The sequence below is a fragment of the Teleopsis dalmanni genome, chromosome 2 (assembly GCF_002237135.1).
Source record: "Teleopsis dalmanni isolate 2A chromosome 2, ASM223713v2, whole genome shotgun sequence".
In the NCBI taxonomy this organism is placed as follows: domain Eukaryota; kingdom Metazoa; phylum Arthropoda; class Insecta; order Diptera; family Diopsidae; genus Teleopsis; species Teleopsis dalmanni.
The window spans coordinates 134,760,202-134,784,070 of record NC_051847.1 but is presented as its reverse complement, the minus strand read 5'-3'; the positions used below and the strand labels follow the sequence as shown (position 1 = coordinate 134,784,070).

General features: G+C 29.4%; 1 long non-coding RNA gene across 3 annotated transcripts; it reads right to left on the bottom strand.

The window, feature by feature from the left end:
• Positions 1–184: 184 nt before the first annotated feature.
• LOC119686057 lies at positions 185–22,089 on the bottom strand. 3 transcript variants are annotated; one of them, XR_005252866.1, is made up of 4 exons: positions 2,202–2,322; positions 1,857–2,124; positions 753–895; positions 185–691 (listed from the first exon to the last, which is right to left on the bottom strand). It is a non-coding gene; the product is annotated as an uncharacterized LOC119686057 (long non-coding RNA). The 3 variants fall into 3 exon arrangements; XR_005252867.1 differs by lacking the exons at positions 1,857–2,124; positions 2,202–2,322 and adding an exon at positions 21,145–22,089 and having other exon boundaries at positions 187–691; XR_005252865.1 differs by lacking the exon at positions 1,857–2,124 and having other exon boundaries at positions 187–691.
• Between the last annotated feature and the right edge of the window lie 1,780 nt (positions 22,090–23,869).

The following is a 23,869-nucleotide window of genomic DNA, read 5'->3' as shown; positions in this document are numbered from 1 at the left end:
TTTTCATGTTTTGTACGCAGACTCTTTCTGAAAATATTTTATGCAGAAATTACTGAAAAGCTTTAAAGCAAAAATTAAGTAAATCATATGTTTTTATTCCAACTGATCAATTTATTTGAACTAAGAAACGGTGATTTTTAAAATTTCATATTTATTGTTTTATTAATATGTATTATTATTTCAATCTTAATTTTGAAAATGAATTTATTACGCAAAAAGTGTACTCTACTACGAAAAACGATTTCGTCTCGTCATAAGTAATGTCAAATGTTTCTGATATCAGCATATATCCAATATTTTTGAGCTTTCTGGAGATAATTGTAAGCTTTCAACTACTATTAATGTTTTGCTACTGATGAAGTGAAGCTTGGTTGGTGATGTTATGCTTCAAGCTGCCAAGAAGTTCATCATCAACTAAGAGACTAAGCACTTTATTAAAGCTATTCTGTACTTCATTTACTGTAGACTGTTAGGCAGCTGATGTGTTGATAGATTTGGGAACAGTTTTTGACATTTTCATCAAATGTTGTTTCAATTAGCATTTTGATTTCGAATCAGGCTTCCTTGTTTCAAAATTTTTAAAGTAATTATAGATATAATAATATTAATGGTTACTGATATATCGACTACAGTCTACAGTCTTCTTCAGGCTACTGATTATAAATTAATTGTGAATTAGCATTTTGAAATTCTGAAATTGAAATCATGATTTTACATTTATAATTAAAGAAAAAATATCTAACTGAACTTACTTGTCAAAATTTTCTTCTCGATCTTGATTATCTACTTAAATCAGCCGTTGAATAGACCACACTCAGAATAGAATGGTTGTTCAATGGTTTTCTCTTCTTTATCGGCATGTCTTTTATTGTATTTTCCAATCAACCCATGATGACTAGAAGAAGATAAATGACTAATTAATTTATATAAAAATAAGATTTATAAAGTGGTTTTTTCACAAATTTTAATCAGAACGTGGGTTTTATTCGCCAACTATTATTTTCACTGCTGCCGTTATTAGATTGGATTTCTTATGTGTAATATACATTGGAGTTAAGACCTGATTGCAAAAACTATGTCCAAAAAATTGACAAGAACATCTGTGTTGTTTTGTGTAGTATAAAAGTTTGTGTATATATACAAAAATTATTTAAGTGGATTATGCTAAATGGTAAATGATTCATTGCAAATTAACTATTGAAAATTAAAGTTTTGTGAGATAATTCTTGATTTGTAACATCATTATTTGTGTGAAGTTCATATCAACACAAAAATTAGTCTACCACTCTTATTAATAAGAGCACTTTTATTGATTTATTAATAAATACATATAAATATATAAATAAATATTCTTGAATGTATAAATAAATATATAGATAAATATAAATATATATGAGTTTATAAATAAATATAAACATATAAATAAATATACATATATAAATAAATATAAATATATAAGTAAATAAAATAAAAAAAAAATTATTATAATAAAAAAATGTTATATTAAAAAAATTATAATAAAAAAACATAATAAAAAATATTATAATGAAAAAAATAATAATAAGAAATATATATAACAAAAAAAAATTTAATAAAAAAATAATAATAAGCATATATATTGATTTTTTTTTAATTACTAAAACATTAAAAATTCTACATTCGGTTATGTTTGGAGATCACTGTAGTAACTATTTGCGGTGGACACATATAACCCAGTTTAACAATTTTACATTACGGAAGTTCAGACAGGTTAATCGTTGGATCTGGCATTGACGCAACTTTGATTTTGTTTACGATTTTCTCTAAAACCTTAAATCATCTATCAACAAAATCATTTTTATATAAGATTTAATTACTTTAACGTTGATGTTTTTGATTTCCTTTTGGATATTCGTTGAATTATGAAACAGTAAACATTCAAATATCAGTTGTGCATAGCGATCACTGTAGTAACGCTTTGTGGTAGTCACGCATTTTCCAGTTTAACTTAACATTTCCCATTTCAGTAGTTCCATCAATTCAACGATTGCGGCTACTAATGAGGCAGATATGATTTATTGAGAAATTTAGTATGAATATCTCAGATATTTGCTTTTTCTATTTTTATTTGGCGAAACATAATTACTATTAAAAATAAAAACATTTTTAATATCTGATTTAATTATTTTAGTAGAATTTTTTTACTCCACGACACTGCTTACCTAATAACAAGTGTGCCTCAATATTCTGCAATTTTATTCTTGACATCATGATCTTGTGCTAATTTTAAAAAACATATTTCTATAAAATTAGCCTGAATTTGTTGAAATAACATGTTTTTAATATTTTTAATAACAACTTCATTTATACGAAAACAAAACAAAAGTTTGATAGTCGTTGATATGTAAGAATAAAAGTGCTACCAAATTTAATAAAAGTTTGCTACTTTTTCATATAACACTTATTAGATGTTTCACAACGTAAGCTGCTTAAATATATTATACGAAAATTTATAATACATATAAATACATTTTTATATATTATGTCAATGAAAATCAAGAAATTATAGATAACAGACTTATTATTCAAATTATAAAAATCTTATTATATTATAAAGTGACATTATATTACATGTGTGGCTATTTTGCCACACAATATAATAATTTATTACAAATGAATCAAGATATTATAATACGTCTTAATTTATTTATAAATTATTATAAATTGCGTTTCATTTACATATTTTGTGTCTCGTTGTTTTACAAAACGATGTCCCTATTCTTCTTTTTCCTTTTTAACACTTAATTGATTGCTATACAAAATAAAACTGTTCATACTAGATGGCGCTGGAGCATGTATGGCGGATTTACCACACATATATTATATTGAAGCAAGAAACAAGTATTAGCACATTATAATAGCAATAATAGATTATAGTTCTTTTCGATAATGTAAATGCAATAAAAGAATTTCATTTCTATTTTTTTTAGATCGAGTAAAATATAATAAAGCAAAAGACCTTACCATTCTATATTTACATTACGAACTTTGTTGGTAGAAGTCGACCAGCATACATTCAAATATGCATTAAAATTCAGCTGTTAGAAACATTTTCTTCCGTTGGATAATATGACAATTGTTCAAAAGAAGGCACCATTAATTGGTGGAAAGAAATCTTGAAAAATACGGCTAAGGTAACTTAAAATACGTCTACGACATTGTGATAAATGACGAATCATGTATCTGCGCCTAAGAACCCGAAACAACAATCAACTGTTTGAGTCTTTCAAAGTGAACAGAACCCAACAAACGTTAGTCCTGGTAGTTCAAAAACTCCGTATAGTGTAAGATATATGATATATACTGCAACCACCAGCAGCCAAAGGTACGTAATTTAGTAAAATTTCTAAATTTAATAAAGTATCTTCATCTATATCAGTTACTCAAACAGGGCTAAGTACGAGGCCGACACCTCAGTACAACTACGCCACTGTAAAGTATTGCTTAATGTTACTTTCTTTAGAGGAAAGCTCCTCATAATGAACACGTTTATAATTTTTATATACCCTACTTATTTATTTATTCATTTTTACATTAATGACATTAAACTTTATTATATAAATTACCTTCTTAAAACTATTAAACTTTATTATATAAATAATTATTATGAAGAATGTAATTGACATTTATGTTTTGAATCTATCATATTTTTATAATACGAAAGTAGAAATAGATTCCCTTCAAAATATATTGCCTCAAGACTATTAATTCTATTATATATTTATCCTTGGCAATTTTGAATGTTCAGGCAAAAAATTATTTACACAAATAATAAACATTAAACAAAGAATAAAAATATGAAAATAGAACAGATCGCGAATTTTTACAGCATATGGAAATTCCTTAAGTACGGTTTAATCACATTTTATATATAGATTTTGCTCAAGCGATCTTTTTACCTGCAAACACATGCGCACATCGTTCTAAATTACATTATACAGTCATTTTCATCCTTTTCATTCCTTGTTCTGAGAACTATTAGTTAGCATCACAAACAATTATAAGCACTTATATCTTATTTTGTTTTTAGTACTAATTTGTTATGCCACCATTTAAAATTGCCTGCATAGACTGCATACATTGTTGCTACACATTATTGCTAGACAATGTTGATATACATTGTTATCTGCATTGGGCAGATACTTTTCGGTTTAAGTTTTTTGTGAAATATTGTGAACTTAGTTTAATGGAATACTTCAATGAAGAATGGTCGTGGGATCGGACAAAGAAATTTTTTAAAAATTAATTTTAATAAAAATAAATATTAAATAAAATAAATGAAATTGACGCCCATACAGGGAACAGTGATTATTAGTGAAATTGTAAAAAGACTTGGATGAATCGAATAAAATAAAAGTATTAAAATTAATCAAATAAAAATTTAAAGTGAAAAGACTTGGACAAATAGAATAAAATAAAACTACCAAAATTAATTAAATTCAAATGTTAAGTGTCGGAAATAAAGAGTGCCATTAATATTTCATTGCCATTAAATTCAATCACTAAAGTACCACTAACTCAAAACATAATAAAGTGCTTCAAAATAAAGTGAATAAATAAAGACTTATCTTAAATATTATGACTTAGTCATTAAGAAATAGCGAAAGAAAGCCTTCAGTAGGAGTTTATTCTCAAAAGGAGCTCTCGTCCAAAGAGCAGTCAACTGCAAGACATTCCTGAAAATCATCACTGTTCAAATGAATAAGCTAAGATTAAGTGTATTTATGTAAGTTTAAAAAATACATTTTGTAAAATAGAAAAAAAAAGAATAATTTCAATTATAATTTATAATAAATTACATATTGAAAATATAGATTGTAAAATACAAAATATTGAATTATATTAAAAAAAGTTCAAAAATAATTATATATTATATATTAAAAGTATAGATGCCAAATACATTTTTAAGAAAATATTGAATTATATTAACAAAAAAGTTAAAATTATAAACTAAATATTGAAAGTATTAATTCTTAAATACATTTTGAAGAAAATAGTGAACTATATTAAAAAAGTTGATTAATAATTATAAATTATATATAAAAAGTATAAGTACTTAAGTACAGCCAGCTGCTTTTAAAGACAAAAAAAGTAAATATATATTGAATGATATTCAATAAACATCTCAGCTCTTCGTTAATTTTTATAACATAAAATTTTTTTAAACATATATTAAGAATATAAAAATTAATCATGTCTAACCTATCCAATATAATAAAATCACCAATTTTACAACCACAGTCATCTCGTCAAGACGAAAACCAAGACAGAAGACCTAAAACTACTGACGAATTCACATCTTTTATTACAAGACTAATTACTCAATGCACTGATTCACATAGTCGTGAATTATTTCATAGGGATTTTAATCGAAAAGCTGAAGTTTCATCAGCAACTGACCAGACTAAAGACTCACGATATTAAAACAATTAGACTGATTTCGACAAATTTATAGATATAATTCGTCCTTTAAGAGATTTTTTCGATGTCCTAAAAGAATTTAGAACCTTCCTAAAAACTATATTCTTCGGTTGAGAGAGAATATAGTGTTATCATAGACTATCATAGAACTTAATGCGATAACAATTGCAGATCGATATTCCATTCCAGATATTGAACAGCTTGAACAGAACAAATGGTTTAGTGCCTTTGATTTAAAAAGTGGTTTCCACCTAAGTCCTCTTAAGGAATCTAATATTGATAACACTGACTTCGGCATTAACAATTATAAATATAAACTTACTCGATTACAATTGATTTAAAGAACGCAATACTGAGTGCATTCAATACCATATTATATTTCAAGGCAATCATTTCACGCCTTGTATTTTACCATTTTTGCTCTTATTTCTAAGTATTATCAACACGCCTAATTTCTATTTTCTAACACGTCAAATCAAATGTGAAGAAGAAAATCAAATTGACTACTGATGCTCCAAACTACACTTAGAGCATATCCGAATTCTATGCCAAAAAGAAAGTTTATTACAAAATTGATTATGTCTCTGTTAAAGGACAGTATAATCCAGAATTCTTGTTCCTCTTATAACTCACCTATTTATATAGTGTAATATTATTAAATGTAATAATACTAAAGATTGTGAAAAGAGAATTTTATTATAGAGATACTATTAGGACAAAGTAGCCATGTGGTAACTATTTTATAACTCACTGTTTTGTAGCTATTTTATGACTCGTTATTTCATGACTAATTCACAATTCTTTTCTTACTACCGAAAACAGTTCTGTTTTTACAATTTGTCTTCCTTACAATCTTGTTTTTATAACATGAATTTTGTTTTAATCAATTCAAAAACATAAAAAACTTTATGAAATTAAACTCGAATGAGGAGTTTTATTAAATTTGTATTTATTGAACAAATTTGACCTTTTGCAATTCTCCAACTCAGAAATTAATCTTCTGAATTAACTTTTGTATCTTTTTTCACCTGATTTGTAAGAGGTTTAGATATCTTAGCTAAATCTTAACGAATTTTCTATAATATCCTGTTAGTCTAAGGAATTGATTGATTTCTTTCTGAGATTTGGGAATCGGAAAACCTACAATAGCTTGAATCTTTTGTGAATTTAGTTTTACTCCTTCATTAGGAGTGAATGACCGAATGTCCGTTATATTTTATAATTTAAATTAGGTTAATTGAAGTTAAAATTAATATTAATTTACCAAAATATATATATGTAATATATGTGTATCTTATATATATATTTTACGTATGGAATAACTTTGTGTTATTCTCATGTAATGTTTTTGTTTCATTGCCTTTTTTAATTACAACATTACTGCCTTGTATATCTACTACTTCATATGGACCTATGTATGGACTTGTACCTTTACATCTATTCTGTGCTTTTACTAATATTTTATCGCCTATCTTTACCTTAGTCGGATTGCTACTGCTTTTTGATTCTAGATGTCTTTTGTTTTTAACTTTAAGGGATAGTCTAAGACGTGCTTTCAGTTCGTTAGCGTAGTCATCTAGATTGAAATTTCCTCTCGTGGAATTTAACTTTTCGCTTGATAGCGAAGGTAATTTCCCGAACACTAATTCGTTTGGAGTGTATCCAATCTCGACATGGGGCGTGGTATTATACGCGAATGTATAGTACGGTATCCATTTATCCCAGTCGTCATCGTTTGCGAAATTTAATAAGTAGTCATTTAGTACTCTATGATTTCTTTCTATTATACCAACTGTTTCGTGATGATAGAGTGTTGAGAATGTTTGGTTAATATCCATTAGGTCTGTTACTCTAGTCATTAATTCGTTTAGAAATTCTGTACCTCTATCAGATTTTAGAGTTTTAAATGTACCGAATTTTAATATTAACTGTTCCACTAACGTTGTGGCAATGGTTTTAGCATCTTTGGTTACTATTGGGTATGCTATGACGAATCTACTTAGTTCGCATTGCATAGTTAATATATATCTGTAACCGTTTGATGGTCGCAGAGGTTTCACTGTATCAATTTGTACAGTTTCAAATGCTGAATGTGGAGTTGTAGTAACTTGGAGTTCCTCTCTGTTGTGCCCAATTTGTTTATTCTTTTGGCATTTTTCACAAGTTTTAATGAATTTGTGTACCATTTGTTTCATTTTTTTCCAAGTGTATCTCTGTTTTAATTTTATGAGTGTTTTTCGTACTCCTAGATGTCAGCTAATAGGATTATTATGAAATTCTTCAATTAATCTATATTTCTTAATCGTATCCGCTACGTTTTCTGGTTTCTTGTATAGCACTATTACTAATTTTTCTTTGTTTTTATTTTCTCGTTGCAACTTATTTATCATATTTATCATTCTTTTTTATCCATGAATTCAAATATTTTATCGTTGTCTGCTAATGCTAACTGTAATATATTTAGTTTTTCTACTTGAGCTATAAGCTTAATCATAATCGAAATCGACTTCGGAGGTATATCGCCTAACTCTATGACAACTTCTTTATCGTCGCAATATATAAATGCATCTTTATTATTCTTTAATTTTTCTTTAGATTTAAACTGTAGATTTCTCATTCCTCTTATATCACCTATAGAAGTACAATCCCAACAATAGAGTTGATCAGGCTCAATGGTGTTTGTATCTAATAGTGTCTTCGAAGAGTTTGTGACTTTTGTTTTGCTACGAGTGGCTATACATACTCGAGCTTTTCTTTTATAAGTTAAAATTTCATCTTCTTGCAGATTATTTAGCTTGCGGTTGGACATCTTATCATCATGTATTGGTATCAATGTTTTCAGTGTATCAGAATCTATTTTAATCCTAGATAAAGCATCTGCATTGGTGTTGATTTTTCCTTTCTTGTATATTATTTCAAAGTCGTAGTCAGACAAATCTACGCGAATCCTAGTCATTTTTGAAGAAGGATTTTTATAAACGAATAAAGAGATAAGAGTCTATGATCAGTGATAACATAGAATCGTTTACCATATACGTATGGTCGAAAGTAATTTATTGCCCAATGTATAGCAAGAAGTTCCTTTTCAATAACTGGCTTGTTCAAGTCGTGTTTTTCGCCTTGCGAAAGGATTGCACCAAGTGCATAGTCTGAAGCATCTGTGGTTATGATGAATGGTTTATCAATTTCCTTTAGCTGGAGCTATTGTATTGGCAATGAAGACGCCTTTGGCGATTTCTTTCGAAATCAACAATGTGTCTTCGTGAAAATGCATGTCTAAGTGTAAAATGTGTTCAGTTCTTGCTTCTAATACTATTGGTTTATACTGTATGGGGACAACTGTTTGTTGATTCTTGCAAGTAACCGTCAGTGAAAAGGTGTAATAATCTATATTACATTGGAATTTTGTCAGAAAATCTCTGCCAATGATGAAAAGGTGTAATAATCTATATTACATTGGAGTTTTGTCAGAAAATCTCTGCCAATGATGCCATCAGTTTCAATGGGAAAATCGTCTTCAACCACTGAAAATACGTGTGGTAAGTGTTCATTGTTGAAATCCAATTCTAATGTTGTGATACCTAGGGAGGTTCTGTAGTTATCTGTGATACCAATCAATACACATGTTTTATTAGAATTATAGTTTAAGTTAATTTTATTTTCAATTATAGATACATCAGCTCCTGTATCTTATAATAATTTTATATAGGTGTTTGTATTTTTGCAATAAATTTCGATGTGATTAGATTTGTTTGTATTGTATGTGTAGAATTTTCCTTTTGTTGTACCAGAGGGAAATTCTACTGGTTTTCCTCTGGTTGGTAGTAGTTTTCCTGGGATGTGGTCACATGTATACGTCGCGTGTTTCTGTTGTTGTAACCTCTTTGGTTATCACCCTGATTTCTTTGACCGTTATTGCTATGTTGGTTTTTTTGATTGTGTCCTCTTTGATTATAGTTGTATTGATTTCTGTTGTTGTAGCCATTATTGTATTGACTTCTTTGATTTGTGTTATTGTATGTATTATTATAATTATTATGTTGGTTCCTTTGACCAACATTGTTACATTGATTCCTGTTATTTTTATTTCTATAATTTTAATTCCTATTAGTATAATTTCTATTATTATTTTGATTATTGTATGGTAATCTATTATCATGGTAATGGAGTATACTCTGGTGTTGGTCTGGGAAGACTAGACCTTCAGCGATTTCTCTCGCTTGTTGTAAAGTCTTTGGGTTTGATGACTGTACGGCTAATGAGTAGTTTGCGTTTAGACCTTTTTCTAAACCCTTTTAGACCTTTTTCTAGTGTGGGGTTTTAAGTCCATAAATTTAAAATTCAAACACATTTTTATTTTTTAATATCAAATTCAATTATTTATTTTATTTATCATATTAACAAACTTAGTGTACACTTTTCAATATAACGTTCAGAACTAGACTGTCGTACAATTATATTTTTCATACCGATCATAGTTCGGTTTTACAATAATCTATTTTACATTTTACTATTTACTTTTCTTTCTACGTTTTCCAGAATTGAGTCATACGAAGCCATCCTTGTGTTTGTATTTTGTGTCGTCCTTGGTGGGTTTGGTATGGGTTGGTTATGGGTTATTAAGTTGTCTGTTTGTTCGGTTAATGACATTTTAATAAGTTGTTTAATAAGTTTTAATAAGATCTAATTTTACCTATTTATTTCATTGGTCAATTATCATGAGTTTCAATGACACACTTTTTAATTAGAAGTATTTCGGGTGGTCATATTGCATTCGCAATATGATTGCGGAAAATACAGTTTACTTCCATGTGCTCTAAATATGGAAATCCAAATAGCCAAACGCATATTGAAGTTATATATTATGCAGCAGAATATTTGTCATAAAGAAATGACGCAAAGGCGAGTCAAATTACTTAACTCGCAAAATATTTAAAAGTGGCTTTTTGGATTTCCATGTCATAAATTACACATGGACTGAAACTTAAGTGTTTTGGGTAAATGTATCAGGCTAATTACCGCACACAGCACATTGTGTGTGGTCAAGGTTAATATGACACTACAATGTGTTCCTGTAAAGCTGTGCTAAATATTATTATCATCAAGATATACAAAAAAAATCTTGCCAATATAATCACCTAATCAGCTTTAGAAAGTTGAAACCGCATTCTTTATTCCGAATGGCATCCTTAACAATTCATAGTGTCCTTGTAACGTAGAAAACGGAGTTTTTTCTATACTATCTTCATCTATTTCTATTTGCTGGAAACCTGGAAAAGATTTCGTCAAATCTAATGTGGAGAATATATTGACTTGCCTTACTTATCAAACACATCGTCAAAATTAGGTATTTGAAATTTGTCATCTATAGTGATTTCATGTACTTTCTATGTTCCCCTACTACCCAAATAGGGGAATTGTAAGGTGAGGAGTTATGCCTAATAATACCTTGATTCGTTTAATTTATTTGTTTTTCTATTTCCTCATTATACATTCGAGGATATCTATAAGATCTTGAATATAATGGGTCTTCATGTCTTGTTTTGATTTTATGTTTAATTTTATTTCTGAAAGAGCGGTCGTCCCCTTCTTTTTATAATATATGTTCAAATTTATTTAATAGAATATTAATATATTTTTATACCTCAACATTTAAATGATCTAATCTAAGTACACTATCTTCTACTGGAATTGTTTTATGAACTTTTAATATTTCCTTATAGTTATTCTCTTCTTCTTTTACAATTTCGTTTGGATAAATTATAGTTTATAGTTTTTGTTATTTATTTTTATCGTTTCGTTATTATAATAATCAATTAATAATATCAGAACCTAAAAGTCCATGACAATTTTTTGAACAAGAAACTGTAAAGAAACGTAATTCACATTCGTTTTTCGTCGTTGCGATTCTGTTTAATTCAAATATATTACTAATTATCTTCATTAACATAGGTTTCACTATTTCTGGTTTTGTTTTTAAAGTATTTGGGTTTTTTTTTTTTTTTTGGTTTATTAGGCTGTATCAATTAAAAATTTTAAATTATTTACTATTACATGTGGAAGTTCTGTTGCGAGGCTCTTGCCTGAAAATTTACTTCCATTGGTTCAGGGGGTCCGTACTTTCTAATTCTGCTTTGGTTCTGTGTTGTTGCGTGGGATTTGTCTTGGATATGTATTATAATTATTTAAGTTTCTTACTGTATTATTTCTTTAACTATTACGAACCAAGACTGTTGAAAAGTCTTGGAAAGAATAGAAAGAAGCATTTAGCATAAGTATTCAATCGATACTACATTATTACTAGTTGCATCTTTTGATAGTTGACCAGAAATCATCCAACCAAATATTGTATCTTGGTCGACTATTGTCAAATAAAAGGCTTGAGTATTCGTTTGATACTGATTTATTTCTTAAAATACTACGGTTTATATACACAATTTTTGTCTTAGAAATTAAGGGTGAAATAATCTTACTCAGCATGTGTTCAATGTTATCATTAACAATATTGCATTTGTTTTTAGTGGACTGTATTTTCTGGTTCTTACAATTTACATTAGTGATAAAAAAAGATTTTAGTGCTACACATGCTCATATGCTATTTTGGTATTATTTGTTTAGAATTAATTAAATCTATCTATATTTATCTTTACAATCCCATGCAGAGACGCCTTGATGGCATTTGTTACAATAATGATAAATATAAATTTGGTATTTAAGTTTTATGTAAGCAATGTGGAGAACCTATTATTTACTTAGGTTCAATTATCAATATGATTACAGTTGTTGGATTGCTTATTTTTACTTTTGTTGTTCTGGAAAAGTATTTTATTTCTCTTTATTCAAATAATAAATAAAGCATGTTCATTATTGAACAACTATGTTATAATGTTTTTTGATGCCTTTTTTTATTATTTTTGGATAAAGGTCGCTTCCTATTATTACATCAATGCGACCATTCTTATTAAATTAAGGATCCGCTAATTAATAATTGTCCCAAACTACGTTTTCTATTTTTATTGATTTGTTATGTTATTCTACTATTGCCATGTAATGGTATTACAGAATTACCATGTTATGGTTATTGCAGGATGTCAGGATCATCAATATATATATTAGCAGGATTGTTAGATAAAGTCTTCTCGATTAATATCACCATATGATGCCTGAGTCCTGAAAGGATTCAAGGATCACTTATCGACCAGTATGAGTGGAAACGACCTATCAGTTTATTGGAGAGTATTACTAAGCTCTTCAACCGCTTATTGTTCTTTCAGCATCTAAATGCCGCATAGAACACGATTCAAATAAAAGACGTAACCTTGTCTTAAGTTAAATTGAATCTGTTTTATTATCAAAAATTATGGGTATTTATACTTATTCTAGCTTATTTACTAAATAATTATTATTTACTTTTTGATTGATTTGAGTAACCAATCAATGCATTGGTTATTCCCATAAATTACATTAATTATTTTATTACATATATTTTATAAACAAATACTCTTCTAACGCATTACAATAATACGTCATATATTGTTTTTAAAGAGTTAATGTACTTTCTAGAATTTAGGTCGGAATAGTGCAATGACCATACATGCTTATCATGTCTTATGTTACAAATGCATATTTGTAACAGCATGAGTCAAAATATTTCTTTTAAGTAATATGATCAAAGTCAAAGCGTCAAACCGACAAAAGTGCATATTATAATTTATGACACATTTATTTTGTCTGAATGAACAGTGGCTTGTCACATATGATATTAATGTAGGTCATCGGCACTACAGATTCTTCAGGTAATGATTTTACTAGATTGTCACATCTACTGAAAATTTACTGAAAATTCTCCTTTTATTTTATTCTTGATGTTAAATCTTGATAATATTTCCATAAAGACGTTGGCATTTGATGTACCAACAGTTGTGTTAGATAACCCTGACAATTTTGTCATGTTTTATATTATTTAATATTAATAATTGAACTACCTTCTCAGATACCATTGATACTTGCGAGCCTTGCTCAACCAAAGCCCTCAATTGGTGAATACTTCCATCTAACGATATTATGCTGATTAAGACAGTTGGAAGTATCATCAACTGTTTCCTATCTTTTATTATTGTTGAATAAATCTTCCCTTCTTTATTAATTTTTGATTCTGATGTTTTGTTGTCGATTGTTAGGATTATATTCCATGTGTAAGAGAGAGTTGTGAGCTTTATTACATTTTTTGCACTTGTGTGTGGAGTTGCATTTACTGCGATTATTATGACTCAAACATAGCTCGCATAGTTGTTTATTGCGGACTAATGATGCTCTCTGTCCAATCGTCATGTCTATAAAACGTGTTCAATTATACATTCGATATCCTAATTGATAACACATTGGCATCGGATTGCACTATTCTGAGTTCTTGAGTTGTATGGTTGATAATTGAGTTTATCTTTGATGCTTTTAGGCTATTCTGGACTTCCAGAGATTGAAATTGTTGTTCTAAAAATTCTAATACATATTTTAGTGTATTTATTTCTCTTGGTTTTTTAATGTATTGTTCATATAATTGAATACCTTCTTTATCCAATTTTCTCACTACTATGTGCGCGTATAATTTATCACAGTTGGGTTCTGCTTCTTTAGATTCAATTAGTTGAATACATTATTTGATTAGATCATGAGAATTTCTTCAACTCGAAACTGATGATGAGTTAATTGTTCTCATGTCAAGTAATTTATCAAAATTTTTTGTGAAAATTAATCTTTTATTTTCCTATCTTCTTATTAGCGTATCCCAAGCGGCCTCATAATTTGCTAATGTTCCAGATAATAGGTGACTAACAGCCATACGAGTTAAGAATTGGACTTAACTCAGAAATGTTTTTACAATAAATAATTTATATCATTAATTTATGTGGTGTCATCTTGTGTGGCGCCCTCTGAGTAATTGTAACTCCTCCACCCTTAGAGTAGAGCGAAGGTCACAAGGAATTGCTTCGGGTAGAAGCGATAGGGTCGGGGGTGTTAAAAATGTACTGGATAACCTTGGTTTTGTTTTTGAAGAATATGATGAGAGTTAGTATGATAATTGTTGCGACTGCAAAGGTAGTAAAGCTGCAATGTCATGTTGAAGTTTGTTTTTCGAATTGCTGAAGATTTAAGTTTGTCGCCAGATTGTATTCTTTTAGAGTGTGAAGATTCAACACTTCTTTGAATTGAAGTGGACGTTATTGCTTGGTGGTGGAAGGATGTAAATATTGTCCCAAAATATATTTGGGTCGTCTTCAAAGTGTATGCTGTTTATGGCGATGCTGTAGTTCTTAATATGTATTAGTACGGTACCCTCGACTGCTAGGTGCTTTATGTTACAAGTTGAATTGATGTTTGTTTTTGGAACTTGTACCAGTAGTACGTAGTCAGGGCGTGGCTTGTTGAAGAAAAAGCCACTCCTTCTATTTTTGGGCAAACGGTGGCATGGTGCTGTATGCTTTGCTCATTATAACTTATAAATGGTTTTATTGAAATTATTTTTGTTTTATTTATAGGCAAAGGAATAATATGATAAAAATTATATTTTTGCTCTGAAAGTTTGGGTATTTGGATATTGAATATTACATTTGATTGGTTATAATAGACTTGTAAATTAAGTAGTTCATATATTTGCTCATATGCATTTATAGTTACCTCCTGTTTGTCTAAAGATTTTCTTATTTCTTCGAGTTCTTTAGAGCTTAACAAGAGTTTAGGAAGAATGTTAAGTCTACTAAGTATGATTGCCTCTGCTATATCCGATATATGACTTGCCAATAGTTCAATGTTAAAGTTTATTTGATTTAAATACTGAATTTCAATGAAGTGTTATCTTGTTCTTCCTTTATTTTATTAGCAGTCTTGTCTAGAAACGATTCTATTATTTTCTGTTCTCTATTTATGTGAAGAGCAATGCCATTAAATCTCTGTACCATGTGTAAGTTAATTGAGTGTTGGTTCGTTATTGTTGAATTAAATGTATTTATGTTAGAACAAATATTCTCCATTTGCCTATTTATATTGTCCGCGTCTTGCGAGTCCATATATCCGGTAATAAATTTTATTGTTGTACCTAAACCGTTGATTAATCCTCTTCTACTTCTTTTGATAGGCGTAATTGTTATGAGTTTATTTTCGAGCTCCCTCAGTTTAATTTTTGTCTCGTACAAGGAACTAGTTAGTAGGTCCCTATTTTCAAATTTGTTTAGTAGGTTTTTTATTGAGTTAATGTTGGTTTGATATTCTTCAAGGTTTACTATGTGGATTAGATTGTAGTAGTCCTAGTTGTTAGGGCAGGTCCTAGTTGTAAGGGTAGTATACTGTGATTGTTCTTAAAATTATGTATTTCTAACAATTGTGTGGATACAATTGTTAGTCTAGAAAAGAATAGAAGATATATGTATGCGTATATTATTATATATTCTATTAATCATTTCTTTTTCTTCCATTTTTTTTTATATATTAATTTTTTGTTTATTTTAGTATCTTAATATCTAAGAAAAAAAATTCTCTTTTTTCTCTATATATATTTTTTTTATTAATATTATTATGCGTCTTACTGGGTGATTGTCCATATGCATTGGTCTTCAACCACATATTCTTGTACATCGTTTATGATTAAGTGGTCATATACAATGACATTAATCTCGTACCACAATATGTTAATAAATTATCATATATATTAATGTTAATTTTATAATATACTTTATTTATTGATTAATTTCTGTGTGGTGTTTCTTCACCTGTCTTCTTAGTTTGCTTTTATGAATTTTTTTATTTCGCGTAGATAATAAAGTTTTATCATTATTTTTTGATATAATATGTTTTGAGAACCGAGGTGTAATTTTGTTTCTGCTAGCTTCTTTTCTAAATACAGTGTCATGTTCCTCAAATACGTTTGGAATTTCTTTCGTCTTGTTTAGTTTGTCACTTCTGTTAGATGTCTTTGTTTTCAAGTCCTCCTGTACGTTTGGGTATAATTCGTTAAGAAATTCATTAAGTTTCTGTAGGTATTCATGTTCATTTGAGAGATTCGTTTGTTTATTAAATGTGTAGGGTCTGCAGAAGAAAAGTTCGTAAGGGGTATGTTTGGTTGAAGAGTGTATGGCATTCTTATATGTAATGAATGTTTCAAATAATATCTCCTCATGTTCTGTTGACAACTTTTTCTTTTTTCGGGTTGTGAGTATTAGTCTATAGATTTCGGTTAAGGTCGAATGAAGACGTTCTACAGGTGTATTGCTACTAGTTTGCTGAGAGGATGTGAAATGTAGATCTATGTTGAATTGTTTGCAAAAATCCTTGAACATATTCGAGTCGAATTCTGCGTCTTGGTCACATATTATTTTCTTGGGTATGCCATAGGTGCTAATATAATTTTTTAAATACTTGAGAATGATCACACTAGTCCTACAAGGGAGTGTGTATCCACAAGCGAACTTAGAGAATTTGTCTATTAACGTAAGCATTTGATTATGGTTAATGCTATAAAGGTCAATATGATTGATTTCTAAAGGTTTTGGTGGTATTTCTTGTTTTTCTTATTAGGCTTGGGAGGGTTTCTATCGTATTTCAGGGTTTTGCATTTGTCGCAATTGTTAATGGTCTCTGTAATTCTGGTCTTCATGTTAGGAAAATATAGTTTCGTAGATTCCTCTATGATTGGAGTTGTTATGGTATTCCTTAACAATTTTCTCCTGTTCGTCCTCCGTTGTAATATCCTTCAAAACTTGTACACACCGAGTGAGTTTAAAAGTTTTATTACGAGAGAAATATTTAGAATATACTTCTTGAATGATATGAAATGTGTCGTCATTCGAGAATATTGCAGAAACTTTATTTGGGGGTATGAAATTCTTTAAAACGGTTAGTATGATTTCTGCGTTGTATTCAGGCCTACGAATGGTTCTACGTTGTTTGTTCTTAAAAGTTGTTTCGGTTGTCATTGAGGGACCCTCTTTTGTGGTGTCAATAATGAATTGTAGGTTAAATTCATTAATTGATTTTTCTGAAATTGGGATACAATCATTTAAATTTTTCTGTATGGTGTGATGTGAATTTATATTGTCCTTTTATGGAAATGAAAGCACATTAATTATTTTTAGTATATAAGTACTTTATTTTATTTTTTTAAAAAAAAAATATTAAATTTAAATATTTTTTTTAAATAACATATTTACCTTATTCTAACAATAGTTAACTAAATCTAACAATATTCTCTTAATTCTAATTGATTATTCTTATATACTTTACTATTATTTATATTCATATATTTCCTATTTATAAACGACACATTACTTCAGACAAGAAATGCATAGTAAGTACTTACTGTGCATTTGTTTGTCATGTGTCTCACATTCACATGTGTTCCGATTTGTGTGGTCTCAATATACTTGACACCACATGAGCTCTTAACCGATATTCAAGCGGCAAATTATTTATGTCAGAAGTATCATTTTCTGACTCATGCCATAAATTACGAAAATGCAACGGTTAGCTCTTTTAAATCAGAACATAAGTGTTTAGAAGAATATGAATGCAATAGTCATCAAAGGCGGCCTTAAGATTGAGTAAGGTCAACTATAGATATACCATACACCCTTACCCTTCAAAAAAGAAAAAAAAAATATTTATGCATAGATATGTAAATATATATGTAGGAATTTTTTTTTTTGAATGTGACAATATTTAGCAAAACAATACGTTGAATGGTTTATAATTGTTTATTTTTTTTTTATTAATTTACTTTAATTTGAATATGCAATATACTAAGTATGAAGATATATAAATGTTTATGACAATAAATTTGTATAATAAAATATAAGTTTATAATGAAGTGAAAACATTTTCATTATGATTATTAATTCAAAATTTTTTTTCCATTGTATATTTTCAAATTGTTCTTATGTATAGTTTTTTGTTTTTTTCCTATTTCTATAACTACATTACTATCTAGTATCTCTATAACTTTATAGGAACCTGAATAAGGACTGTCACCTTTTTTTCTATAGGGTATAGGGTTACTAGTTTGTTTGCTTGCTAACTGTCTTCTTACTTTTGCTTCTAATGTGTATTGTCTTGCTTTCTCAATAGATAACTTTAACCGAGTTTTTAATTCATAAGCGTAATCGTCTATGTTATATCTACCTTTGTCAGCATACAAATTTTCAGTTGGAAAAGATGGTAATTTACCAAGAATTAGTTCGTGTGGAGTATGCCCTGTGTCTACATGTGGTGATGTGTTGTAAGCAAATGTATAGTATGGTAACCAGTTATCCCAGTTATCATCGTTTGCAAAGTTAAGCAAGTATTCATTCAGTACATGGTGATTTCTTTCAACCATACCTATAGTCTCATGATGGTAAGGTGTGGAGAACTTTTGTTTTATTTCTAACAATTTTGTGATATTTGATATGAGTTCATTCATGAATTCTGTACCTCTGCCTGACTTTAGTATTTTAAATGTTCCATATTTCAATATTAATTGTTCAACAAGTGTCTTGGCAATTGTTTTCGCTTGTTTGTTAACCATTGGATATGTGACGATGAATCTTGTAAGTTCACATTGCATGGTTAGAATGTATCTAAAACCATTTGATAGTCGCAAAGGTCCTACTGTATCTATTTCGACTGTTTCAAATGATGTATTTGGAATAGAAGTTAATTGAAGTTCTTCCTGTGTGTGCCTTATTTGTTTATTTCGTTGACATTTCTCGCAAGCAGTTATATACTTGTATATCATTTGTTTCATTTTGCGCCATGAATATTTCTGTTTTAATCTTAATAATGTCTTTCTTATTCCTTTGTGTCCACCGAGAGGAGTGTTGCGATATTCCTCTATAAGTCTGGAATATCACCATCGAAATCGACTTCGTAGGTTCTTCGCTCATTACCACGGTTACATCGTTTTTCGTAACGTGTATGGTACCTTTAAATTGCTTTGTAAGCTTATTATTGTATACAAATTGTAATCTCTTCACTCTATGTATATCACTAATGGATGTACAATTCCAACAATAGAGTTGATCAGGCTCAATCGGCTTTGTAATTCCTTTAATCTTATCCGTAGTTTGTGCAACTTTTGATTTACTTCGTGTAGCTACGCATATCTTTTCCATATATTCTTTATTCAAATGTCTCAATAATTCGTCTTCATTTGGAAGGTTTAGCTTTTTGCTGGACTTGGCGTCATTTTGTTTTGGTATAAGATTTGTGAGTCTTTGAGTATCTATCTTTATGCGTGATAGTGCATCAGCATAGGTATTAATTTTTCCTTTCTTGTATATAATCTCAAAATCGTAGTCTGAAAGATCTACTCGAATTTTAGTCATGTTTGAAGATGGATTTTTGTGTACAAATAATGAGATTAGAGGTCTTTGGTCTGTAACAACGTAGAATCTTTTGCCATAAACATATGGTCGGAAATAATTTATAGCCCAATGTATGGCTAATAGCCCTTTTTCGATTATTTGTTTGTTTAAATCATGCTTTTGTAGTGCTTTACTAGCGTTAGAAATTGGTAAATCAGAGCCTAATAACACCTAGTGCGAAGTCTGATGCGTCAGTAGTTATGACGAATGGTTTGTCAAAATCAGGGTAACGTAGTATTGGTGGGTTTAATAGTTTACACTTAAGAGTGTTAAAAGCAGTTTCGCATTCCTTAGACCATTCAAACTTTTGGTTTTTCTTGAGGAGTAAGTTCAGTGATTTTGCTATATCAGCGAAATTACATATGAATCGTCTGTAATAATTGCAAAATGCAATATATCTTCTTACGCCATCGATATTCGTTGGTCGTGGGTAATCTTCAATTATTTTATATTTTGCGGGTTCAGTTTTGCTGAACCTTAAAAAAAAAAAAAAAAAAAAAAAAAAAAAAAAAAAAAAATTATTTTAATTATATTAATACCAAATACATATTTTATATATTATTGGATTTATATAATAACAAAATAAAAAAAATGTATAAAACACACGTATATCGAAAATTCAGAGTTGCAAAAACTCAGTCACTCACATTTGTAATAAAGAAAGAAGAACAAAAAAAACAAGACCAACTGTATATAACGTCAACTGATACAATGTTCTGACGAGTATAAAAACTCTGTATGTCCACATTTACATACCGACACTGTTCACTATTGACGTTCACAGCAATAAACTAAATATTCATAAAAAAAAAACTCCGCGAAGAAATAAACAGCCATAACTTCCATGTGGCTACTGTTACACATTTAGCCCACACAAGACAAAACAAAACAAACAAAAAAAACGCAACGATTATTATTACGACGAAGCATTAAAAAATTGTGACATAAAAATATATCAAACAACCAAACAAACGATCACGAGAATAATTCATGTCAATTGACACGAACACCCGCAAACAAAATTTTCTAAATAGAAATATATACGTTTATTGAGCACATTTTCTTTTTAAAATGATTATTATTTTATTATTTATTATTAATTCCTTATTATTAACTCTTACACAAAAAAAAAAATAGTTTCCAAAAAAAAAACAAAAAAAATGTATTCTAATCAAAAACGTTTTCTATTCAAAAGGAATGCAAGAAGAACACGAAAATTCTAATTTATACAAATCATAATTCAATAAATAAATTGTAAATGATCAATAAATTATAAATTTTTAATGATGCTTACCTGCATCCTACCGGCTGCGCCAATTTGTTGTGCCTCTATCTTTGACAGTAAAACACACGGGATAAGGTTCAGTTTCTTTTTTATTGATAAAAAAATCCTGTCTAGTTCTTACTCCTAGACACTGTCGCTGCTTTGCTATTTCCGTTGTACTCAGTCGCTATGTTACGTCTGTCTTGGTTCTGCTGCTCTTCTACTAAATTCCTTCGTTATGTTGGTTAATTGCTTGTTGTGGATTTGTTGCCCGGTTCCATTAAAATTGTTCTTTTAATTAATGTTAATTATATATTTATTTTTGGTTTTATTGCCACAAGTGTTTGAATAAATCAAAATCGCAACGAAAACGAAACGGTCTCGAATTCTCTGTTCGCTCACTCAAACTTAGTTCCGTTCACAACTCAACTCAACTCAATTTAATTCAAATTAATTTAATTTAATTTAACTAATTCAATTTAGTTTAGCATTTATTTCATTAACAATATTAGTAATTTATTATGGTTTCTTGAATGAAAACTTGCTTCCGTCTTTTCGATTTGAAGTCAAAATTAAAAAACTGCAAATGATTTTTACCAATCTTGCCGGCACAACTTTTAACTCTCTTCCGGAGATCTATGAACCAGTTCTTAGTTTGGTGGTAAAGCAGCAACTGTTCGACAAAAGTTTCTGTACTTTTGCGTTAGCTTCGAAAGTAGCGTGTTTGCTGGTCACGTTTTGTAGTGTCAGCATATTCCACGCTCGCGTTGTGGGATCATTGCCATCTGCATAGTCTTATGCTACCGCATCGTAACATGAGACTTAGTGCGAAGGCTATTCTTGCATATTTATTTAATAACGGTCAAACCGTTTAACACACACCCTATTGTATGTGTGCCCACAACAAACGCCTTTCTCAGTGATTAGATGACCTAAATATGTGACTTCATGTTTTAAGAAGTTACACTTTCCGGGATTTAATTTGAGATTGGTATCGCTTAGTCTTTGGAATACTTTTTCCAAATTAATATTTTGATGTTTTAGGCTGTTACCAAATTTTATGATGTCGTCAACATATAAAAATGCTTCAGTTTCTAAGCCTGTTAATGCTAATGTCAGCATTCTCTGGAAACTGTTTGAAGAAACTTTTAAGCCAAATGGTAGCCTCTTGAATTCATAATGGCCATCATTTGTTGAAAATGCTGTTTTAGATCTTGGATTTTATATCTATGGGTATTTGGTGAAAAGAGCTGGTCATGTCCAAAGCGGAAAAATATCTAGCTCTACGTAATTTATCTAATACATCCTCTAAGCTCGTCAAGGGAAATTTATCGTTAACGATTTTCTTGTTAAGTTTTCTGTAGTCTATTACTAAACGCCAATTTTTAGTGTGGCTTGTTGATTTTTTAGGCACCAAAAGTATAGGTGAATTATATTATATTTTGTGTAATCTATTATTGTCAATATTACTCCTATTCGTTTGCAAGGGTTGTGACTTCACTTGTAATTTATTTATAGTGACATTGTGATCATTAGTATTCACAATTCTTATGTGGCAATTGCCTTTTTATGGTACTATTGTATTAGCCATGAAGACCTTTACTGATTTCTTTATTAAATAATAATAATCTTCATCAAAATGTACATCTACTGGTAAGACAAGTTCCGTACTTGATTCCATAGTAATCGGTTTGCATACTATTGGTGTTTCTGCTTGTTTATTACCTGATTGTATCGTTAAAGTAAAAGAATAATTGTCGATGACTCCCATGTATGTTGTTAGGAAATCTCTTCCCAAAATACCGTCTACCTCGATTGGAAAATCTTCTGATACTACTGCGAAAGTTTGAGTTATCCATATTCCTTCAAAAAGTAAAGGTAACTTGGATGTTCCTAGGGATAGTACATGTTCACTCGTTATACCTGTAAGTTTATATGTATTGTAAAAGTTATAGACAATGTTAAGGTTTTTTATAATAGACACTTCGGCACCAGTATCTATTAATAATCTTATATTAGTGTTTAATTCAGAACAGAAAATTGAAATATAGTTAGACATGGTTTGATTTAGAATTTTTACTTTCGAACCATTGGATGGTTCTCCATTTCCACCTCTGGTTGCTCGTAGTTTTCCTGGGCGTTTGTTATACGCACACGTCTATTTGGTATATTATGATTATTTGATGCGCTTCTATTGTTGTACCGGTTGGTGTTAGTACGGTTAGCGTTTGCATTATAATTGCTTTATAATAATTTCTAGTATTTTGATACCTATGATTTCCATTCCAGTTTGAGTGTGTATTATTAATATTTCCGTTATTAAAATTTCTTTTATATCCGTTGTATCGATTACCATTAGTATGGTAATTCTTTCGATTTGAATTATTATTACCGGGATGTCGGTAATTAGGAATTCTGTTAAATGCTAAGTTATAGGCTAATAACTGTTGCTGCTGAGCAGGTATGTCCATATTGTCTGCAAATAACCTGGCTTTATTAAAGCTTGTCGGTTGTGCAAATGATTTAAGCTAATAACGCGTTGACATCATTACATTGGACAATTGCTATTCCTTCTGGTGAGCATTTCTCGTAGTTTCTCTTTAACAAGGAGGCATTGTTAAGTGTTGATAAAATATCAGACATTTTTTCACCATAGTATTCTATGTTTGAATTATCTTGCTTTGTGTCAGTTAGTTTTTGTAAGAGTTTAGGGACTGTATCTTCTGATACAAAATTTTCTCTTAGGTTATCAATC